Source organism: Cynocephalus volans, chromosome 10, assembly GCF_027409185.1.
Source record: "Cynocephalus volans isolate mCynVol1 chromosome 10, mCynVol1.pri, whole genome shotgun sequence".
Lineage (NCBI taxonomy): Eukaryota > Metazoa > Chordata > Mammalia > Dermoptera > Cynocephalidae > Cynocephalus > Cynocephalus volans.
The window spans coordinates 115,964,057-115,973,202 of NC_084469.1; positions in this window are offsets into that span (position 1 = coordinate 115,964,057).

Here is a 9,146-nt window from a genome sequence, read left to right on the forward strand (position 1 = left end):
CCTGGCTGAGTCATCTCTATGGCTCACACACCCGAGCTGGCGGGGAGGGGCGCACGGCTTTACCACCAGGGTGGGCAAGGAGCAGCCCTAAAGGGCTCCTGAGGCCCCCAAGCTCCAAGAGTTATGATTCTAACTACATAACCACCAGGGGCCATGTCCTTATCCCAGATGGAGGGGCTTGCTGAGAGCCCTGAAGCACTTGCACTTCTAGCAGGCAAAACCCATGCCCCATGAAAGGTGTGGGAGATGCCATGACCCCATGGCAGCTCCAGGACACCCCCCAAAAGCTGAAGCTCCTTTAGTCCCTTCTAATGCCTGATGTCCACGTGCTTTCTTATAATTCACCTCTTTCTCCTAAAGATGGCATTTTTCTAATCCCCTTATTTGAAGTTTGACTTCATTATGAATTCTCGGAATAACGTTCACTCCTATTTTTTTCAAAGGCACAGTTTGCAGCCCAAAGTCAAATACGTAATCGTTTTTGACCTTGTCACTGTTTCACTCCGAGAGTTTGGATGAAAACTTGACTTATCTCAAAAGCCAGAGTTTGAAAATGACTCTTATGCCTACCTCCTATTGTTAGTATCAGGAGCCTTTTAAACAGCTTTTAATAGTTGTCTTTTAAAATTCTTTTCAGTTGAGAGTTTCACAGGCATTTGATCTCATTGGATCCTCCAATAATTCCAAAGTGGGCTCATGGTCCCTTTCTGAGAGAAGAGCCACCCGAGGCTCAGGGAGCTCAAGTGAAGTGACAAGGTCCTGGACCATGACTACCAGGAGCACATTAGAACGTAAATCTTCCAGCTCAGCCTGTGTGCTCTGCCCTCCCGGGCGCTCCCCCGTGGGGGGCTGACGCTGAGGGTCTGGCTGAGAGCTGGTGCAGGCAGCTGCGCCCCCCAAGCCCTCCCAGCTGGACTCATGCCACACTCCAGGTGGGGGCAGCAAGCCAACCTCACTGGCCTCTTCTGACCCACAGCACAGCCCACCAATGTTGCTTCTAAAACCCTGGCTTCTGACAACAAAGTGCCATGTCACAGAGGTGCCAGTATGCTTGTACACAAAGCAGTGGTTCTCTGCTCTTTTGTGATCCACTTTTGTGTTTTCAAATTTTGCCCAGATCATGGGAAAACATGAAAAGATTCAAAACTACAGGCAACAAGATTGCAATGGTGCAACTAGACTCCCTGACAGCGTAGAAGTCCTCAGGGTCACAGAATGACCCGGAATGATCATGCTCCTTCCTGGCACACCCACATGGCTGCTCAGGTAGGCCCATCTGCTCCATGGCTGTGCTCTCTGGTGTAGCTGTAACACAGAGTTTACACGCCCAGCTGTGGGTGCTGTGACACCACTGCGTATCCTCAGGTGGGGCACAACTGTGCCAGGCTTCAAGACGCACCTTTGAAACTTCCCCAAGGAGACTTTTGATCATGGCCTCCCTGGAGTAGGGAGGAACTTCCCCAGCACACACGTGACCACACATCACAATGTGCAGCACAGTCAATCATGTTTCTAGACCAACAGAACAGTGAGGGTCAGGGAGCTGGACCTGCTTGCACCAGCTAACCAGATTCCATTCTGTGCATCTCTTTCCAGCTCCACATCAGTGATACCATATTGCTAGCATGAATTACCATGGTGGGTATGTTTACACCATGGTAATGGGCAAATGGTAGGCAGTCAGGGCTTTCCCCAGGAGAGCTGGTTGTTAATGTTTTATCAGCCCACTACCATTGGAAGGAGCCTGAGTAGCTCCAGACTGCATTCCATTCATCTGTGAATGAGAGGTTGGGTCGGATGAGCTCCAAGGCCCCTTCTGGCTTCTGAATCCACGTTCCTTACCACACAGCAAAAAGGGGCTCAGAGAATGGGCCCAGAAGCCCAGGGTTGCTGTCCAAAATATCCCTCAAGAACTGCACTCCCTCTTCTCCAAGCACATCAGCACTGCCATGGGTGCAGGACCTAGCGTCTGCCCCACTCTCCCTCTCAAAGCCAAGCAGGACTCGGCCTACCAAGCCTTCCCTGGCTGAGTACTTATTTTCCACTTATGATATATCAAGGACACCCCACCTTCCAGAAAGGTTAGAGGGATATAAGTAAGTAGTTTCCACATCCAGAATCCTGGTACCCCAACAAGCAGTGCCTGCCACTGCACAGAAGGATCTGGAATATGAACCTTAGAAGGGGCTCGGGGGTGGCTGGGGAGGCCAGCTGACCCTCTCCAGAGGTCTCATGGGGTGGTATTTGTCCCTTTGTCCCACTAATCCTGCTCCAGTATCTGACAATCTCAAAGACAGAACCAAGTGCAGACCCCAGCTCAATAGACTAGCAGAAGAAACCAGAATGCTGACATATTGATGGACACGGAAAAGCCCATATGTCATGGGGACCGGAACAAGCTTGTCAGCATTACCTGTGTAGTCTCTCCTTTAGACATATCTGCGCAGGAAGCCAAGTCATAAACAAGCAGTTTCTTGGCGAGCTCAGGGTGAGACAGCAGGAGCTGCATGAAGCAGATGTTCAACAGCCCCGGCCGAGACATCTGGCCGTCTATCCTATGATGGACAGCCATGTGCAGCCAGGAGGCCTGGAACACTATAGGGCGGGACTGACACCATGGCCAGGCCCTGCCTGGAGGGTCCACTGACAGGGCTTCTGGGACTGTCCCTTTCACGAGCATCCGCAGCTGGCCAAGTCTCCCTCCCTCCACCGTGAACCCTGGTCTTTCTTCTGCTGCACTGATGCCCTCCAGGGAGTCCTGTGCGACTTTACAGACGATGTTCCAGTCCTGGTCAAGGCTGCCTGGGTTTAGATCCTGGCTCTGCCCCTGTTTGTTCAGCTGCCGCATCAGGAGAGCAGCCGTGTTCACCCACCACGCCTGAAGGATGGTGTGAGAGGACACCTGGAGGGTTCTTGGGACAGCGCTAGGCACAAAGCAACCTCACACAATGGGACAACTAACAATTAGCAAGTGTAGGGGTCCAAGCTGAGCTCTGAGGGCACATTTATTTCTCCCCTCCCTTCCAAGTTTTCAAGGAACTTCTCTGTGGACCAGGAGATCCTGAGCTCTCAATTCTTGGAGGTACACTGAGGTGTAGGAGATTGTCCCCCCAACCCCACCCAAATACCAGAGAAAATACCCCCCCCCCACCCCAGAGAAAATCCATTGTATTGCCTTGTTAAAAGCTTGCATGGTTGAAATCCATCTCCCATACCATCCACACTGGGCCCACAGCAGTCTGACTCCTAACTCCTTACTGCACGCTAGCCTTCGCAAGGCTCAGGTCTGCACCTCTCCCAGGTGGCCCTTCTCAGTGTCAGCACCTCCTGTTTCCCTTTGCTGCTCCTATAGCTCCTCATTCCTCACGAGCATCCTTGTGTCTGGACTCCAGCTGCCCCCTCACTGACCCATCTTCTGGAAGTCATGAGGAGTTTATCACTGGGCAAAAATCAAGACCACCTCATCCCAGACCCTAAGGGCGCTCACTGTTGAAAGCTGAAACAGACGAAATGAGACATAAGCTGGGATGTGATATGTTACTTCCATGCATTCTCCTCAGAGCAAAGGGGGGCTCTGTCTCCTTTCTCCTTCTTGCTAGCTAGAAAGCAGACATGATGGCTGGAGCCTACGCAGCAACCTTAGGCCATGAGGTCCTGTGATGGAACAAACAGCAGCACGGCAGAGAATCCTGATGTACTGGTGACTATGCAGTAGTCATACCAGCCTTGAGCTGCTACCTGTGGAGTTTTCTTTTTTAATATGTGGGAGAGAAATGATCTGTCTAGTGAGAAATTGTTTCTCTTTTCTTTCTCTACTATTTCTTCCTTCCTTGCCTCCTTCCTTTTCCCTTTCCCTCTCTACCTACCTCCCTCTTTCCTCACTTGCTTTTATGCACCAAACCTAATTTTTACTGATATTCAGCACAACATTGCTTCCATTTCACTGGTAAAGCAAATCAAGCAGGAGAATCAAGTGAGTGGAGCCATCCTACCATCTGCTCTGGAGGAAAACACCACCAAAGGACCAGGCTCTTTGCAGACGAGCCCTGTGCTGAGGAGCAGCCAAGACCCCCTCCCAGGAATGTCTCCACGTCCAGGGTGGGGTCTCTGCTGCTCATCAGCACACATGGGAGAACTGTCAGTCTATGGGATGATTACCCAGTTTCTTCAATGAATAAATGGCTAGAGAAGAAAATGGAGAATCAAAGGAGATGAAAGAGACAAATCAACCTTTTTTTCATCCTTATTCAAGCAAACCAACTTTAGGAAGACATTCATGAGAAAATCAGAGAAACCTGAACATTGCCTGGATATTAGATGATATAAAGAAATTATTGTTACATAGTCTAGATGGAATTATAGTATTGCTGTGAAGTTTTTGTCTAAATATTCATGGATGAAACAAGATGGGGTCTGGAATTTGCTTAAAAACACCAGCATCAAACCTCCCAAATGTCCATCAACAGATGAAGGGACAAACAAAATGTGGTATATTCATACAGGGGAATATTATTCAGCCTTGAAAATGAAATGTTGATACATGCTATGACATGAATAAACCTTGAAAACATTATGCTCAGTGAAATAAGCCAGACACAAAAAGACAAATATTTTGATTCCACCTATATGAGATCCCTAGAATAATCAAATTCACAGGGACAGACAGTAGAGTAGAGGTTTTCAGGGACTGGGGGAGGGCAAATGGAGAGTTGGTGTTTAATGGGGACAAAGTCTTAGTTTGGGAAGATGGAAAAGTTCTGGAGATGGAGGGTTGTGATGGTTGTACAATAATGTGAATGTGCTTAAATGCCACTGGACTCTACACTTAAAAATGGTTAAGATGGTAAAATTTAGGTTATGTATATTTACCACAATAATAATAATAAATAGCAGGATGGGTGAGTCATATGCTAATTGTTGAAACTGGGTGATGGAATGTGGAGAGCTCTTTTACTATTTTATTATACACTTTTGTGTATGTTTGGTATTTTCCACACTAAAGTGCTTTCTTAAAAACATATGAAGAAAACAACAATCCAAATACCCAGGGCCGATGAGGACATGTATAAAAACCATAGCAACATAGAAAAATGCTCATGAGATTGTATTGGGTAAAATCAGGCTATCCAATTATGTCTATACTTTTATTTAAATCACAAGCAAAAATGTGCATTAAGGAAAATAGTCTGGAAGGAAATATACCAAAATTACAATAACTACAGTATTTGAATTGTAAAATAATGGGTAATTTTTTTTTCTTTTTCTAAATTTTGTCTAATAGGGCTCCTTGTATAGTTTTTTAAAATAAATTACACATACCCCAAGGCAGTAATAGGAGGGAAGATGTTAAGAAGCAGGATGTGAGGCGGGTATCACTCTAGAGAGTTCAGCAGCTGCCTGGGGTCTTACTAAGACAACCACAGGCTCTACCCCCACCTTTCCGACCCTCAGATTTGAAGGCTGGGCCCCCATCCCAAAGGCACCCTGCTCTGGTGGAATCTGTGGGTGCAGGAAGGGAGTTCAGTCTGCCCCGTCCACCTTCCTCAGTGCCAGTCTGCACCTCTGCCTGCATACAGACCCCTGCAATGTGGCCTCAGCCCCTCGGGGGATCCCAGCCTTCAAGCTTCGGTGGGTGCCTGCCCTGCAGCACAGGGCCGGCATGAAGGGTGCTTCCTGCCCTTGCCCCTGCCAGGCCAGTCACTGAGCAAGTGCCGGGCAGCTGTGGGGTCCGTGGGCTTGTGGTGGCCTCGGCCCAATCTGGGCTCCAAGTTGCTCAACCCGCCACACTCTTCCTGTTCCGCTTTTCCCAGGCGGCGCAGCTCCTGCCATGTGGCCCCTCTGCGGGCTCACCGCAGGGAAGCCGGCCCCTCACGGCGCACCCCGAGCCGTTTCCATGGCCCTGATTGCTTTTGCCCTCCCTGGGTTGCTAAACGGCTTATGAAGAAACCCTTGCTTTTGCTTTTTTATTTTGAGGAAGGACCCCGGTGCTGTCTGTCTGCGAAGAGGTTGTGACAGTCCTGGGGATAAGCCCCCACGCTCCCCCCAAAAAAGCCAGAAGCGCCTCCCTCCTCCCAGAGTGACAGTGCCCGGGTGTATCTGGAGGTTGCACCGTGACAATAACTGCTAATGTCCACCAGAGGAGGGAAGCACTGTGCCATCCCATTCTGTTGGAGCCCTCCAAAGTAGGGTACAGACAAGGAAATTGTTGTGGGCTCAGGGAGGTGACACGGCCACCCCAGGGCCAAGCAGGCCGGGTCCACCCTGCACTGTGCCAGGGCCAGCACCTCCATGACCACACAGAAGGTTGCGGGTAAAGGAAGCCTCAGCGGTCCTCTGGAGAAGTGAAGACTCACTCCCAAGTTCACCCCTTTTGGAAGGTGTGGAGAAAAACACCTACAGCAAAACACACCTTCATGGAGAAAGTCCCTTCTGGGAGGAGGGAGGGGGGAGATTGAGAAGTGGATCCGGGTCACACGCTATTTCCTAGATCAGCCGATGGGCCACAGGGGTTTACTGTATTATCCTTTATACAATTCTGCATGTCTAAAATATTTCATAATACTTTCAAAGCAAAAACAAAAACTGTGCAGTCCTCTCCCTAGCACTGAGCAAACATTGTGCAGAACACTGGCCAGCAGCTGGTGGTCACGGCATGGAAGACACCAGGCTCCACCATTGATCCCAAGACACAACCTGGGATTTGAGAACCTGAGAACAACACAAGAGCAGAGCAGGGCCCTCCCTCACAGGTCGCCGTGGAATTGTGGCTTTTGTGAGGGTCTCACCAGGGCCCCCTCAGCCTCTGAGGGCCATTCGATCCAGCCCCCTACAGACAGGCCTGTCCAGGCCACTCCACAGAGATGCCCGTCCCTCCCCTCCTTTCTAAGGCCCTGAAGGAGATGATTAGCAGTATTAATCCAGCAGCCCTGACTCATAGGAACTGACGATGTTTCTCAAGCCCAAGGAAAGAAAAATCGAGGCTGCTGAGACTTCTGACATGAACACTGACTTCTCTGAACCTGAGTCCTACAAGGATCCTTATTACGTAAACATCTCAAAGGTCTGTTCTCTGGAAATGAGCAAAAATGCATAACTCACTCACAACATAAACAGCTCAGCATCCAACTGCTCCATCCCTGGATGTTTATCGTTATTTCCAAAAACTTGTGGGAGGATGTGTGGCCAGTGACCAGCGTGTATCTTCACAAGCAAAAGTCTGGCAGCAACAGGTTCTGCGTGGAGTGAGGGTGGAGGCTCACGAACCCCCACCCAGCCCAGCCCCCTTTTGTGTGTGTGTGTGGTGCGGGCCGGGCTGGACTCCAAGGTTTCACATACTGGGGTTGCTTCAGGCTGAAAACACATTCACCAGAGCGGGCCACGCTTTACCTCTCTCAGTTCACCTCCCTGAACCTAAGCTTTTCATCTATGACGTGGGAGAGGCTGGGCAAGGTCAGTGGGTACAAGGCTCTCCAGAGGTCCCAGGTGTCCACGTTGACCCTGTGAAGTACAGCAGAGTCAGGGGTCTTTGATCACAAGTAACTGAAGCCCACCCGTCCTGATGAAGCAAGAGGAAAAGAAATTTATGGAAATTTATGGAACCATGTAATCAGGAAGTCCCAGAGTGAATTCGGCATGAAGATGGCCTACAATCAGTATTCAGTGCGTGTGTGTGGGTGCATGTGTGTGTGCGTGCATTATGTGTGGGAATATACCTATGTGCATGGTACATATATGTGTATGTGCCTCTGCGTACATTTGTGTGTGTTGTGCGTGTGTGTGTGCATGTGTGAGCTTTGTGCACAAGCGTACATGTGCACGTGTATGCATGCCTATGTGTGTTTGTGTATGTCCATGGTGCACGCGCATGCCCGTGCATGTGGGTGTGGCCCAAGGCCCAGTGAGGCCTCTGAGTCCAGTCTTCACAGGAAATTTGTGATGAAGCCTGGAGCAGATCCCTAAAGGCAGGTTTTCCCATATTTGCTTCAGATTGTGTTAAAAAACTAAACCGCCACAGACAGAGTGGAGGCCCCTTTGTTCTCCTCCCGTTCCCCTTCCCTCCCTCCCAGGATGGACCCCACATGCCTGTATCTCTCCTTCCTCTGCAGGCGAAGGCACCCATGGAACTGCAGATTGTCACCTCCTTTTAAACGTGCTCATGCAGAGGCTTCCTGCAGCACAAAGGCCCAGCACCTTCTCTTCTCACTGGGCTGTGTTTCCAAGATCGTACCCTTGATACATGTGCATCTGCTGTTCCCTGATTAACTGCTGTCTGCGATTCTAGGGTGTGGCCGTGCCACAGTTTCTCTCTCCATTCCCCTCCTGATGAGCACTTGGACAGGGATCTACATGCCAGCTTGGCCAGGATGGCCAGACGAGTCCCATTGTGGCCACACCTGTCTACTCCCTCTCACCAGTGTTTGACAGTGGGGGGACATTTTTCTACTCTCAGACTGCCCCAAAGAGGCAGGCAGGAAACGCCACAGTAACTGATGACAGAGAAGAAGAAGAAGCCCAAACCAGAGCAGGAGATAATCGCACAGCTATTCCACGCTTCTGCATGCTGTGAGACGTCAGATTGCACGCCAAATTCTATGTTCCTGCACATATTTCTGGGGAGAGGATTCTCAGCTTTTGTTGGACTCTCAAAGGGGTGGTGACCCCAAAATTCTTGGAACCTATGTGTTAAGTCAGGGCTCTTTCTGTTATGAATGAACAAAAAATAATTCCAACTTAAACTTGCTTGAGGGAAAAAAGGAATTTATTGGCTCATGTAAGTAAAGTGCCTAGGCTTAGACCTTTCTGGGCTCAGGTAAGGCGGGATCCAGGGGCTCCAACCACACCAGAAAGCCCAGGTCTCTCTTTCTATGTCTGGGCTCCACTTTACTTTGGTGGCTTCGTCATCAGGCAGGCTCCCTCCTCCTGAGGTCCCCCAGTGGGTCCAGACTCACACACTCACTGCTCCACATGCAGCAGAAAAAACACTTTCCCCTAGTCTCTGTAGCAGAAGTCCTGGAATCCAGAAACTATTGCGGGCCACATACCCCTCCATGAGCAAATCCCTCTGGCAGAGGATTGGAATGCACAGGTGGGATCAGTGGGGTCCCATGCCCAGCCGTGGCCCAAGGGGATGAGTCACCTGCCCCCAG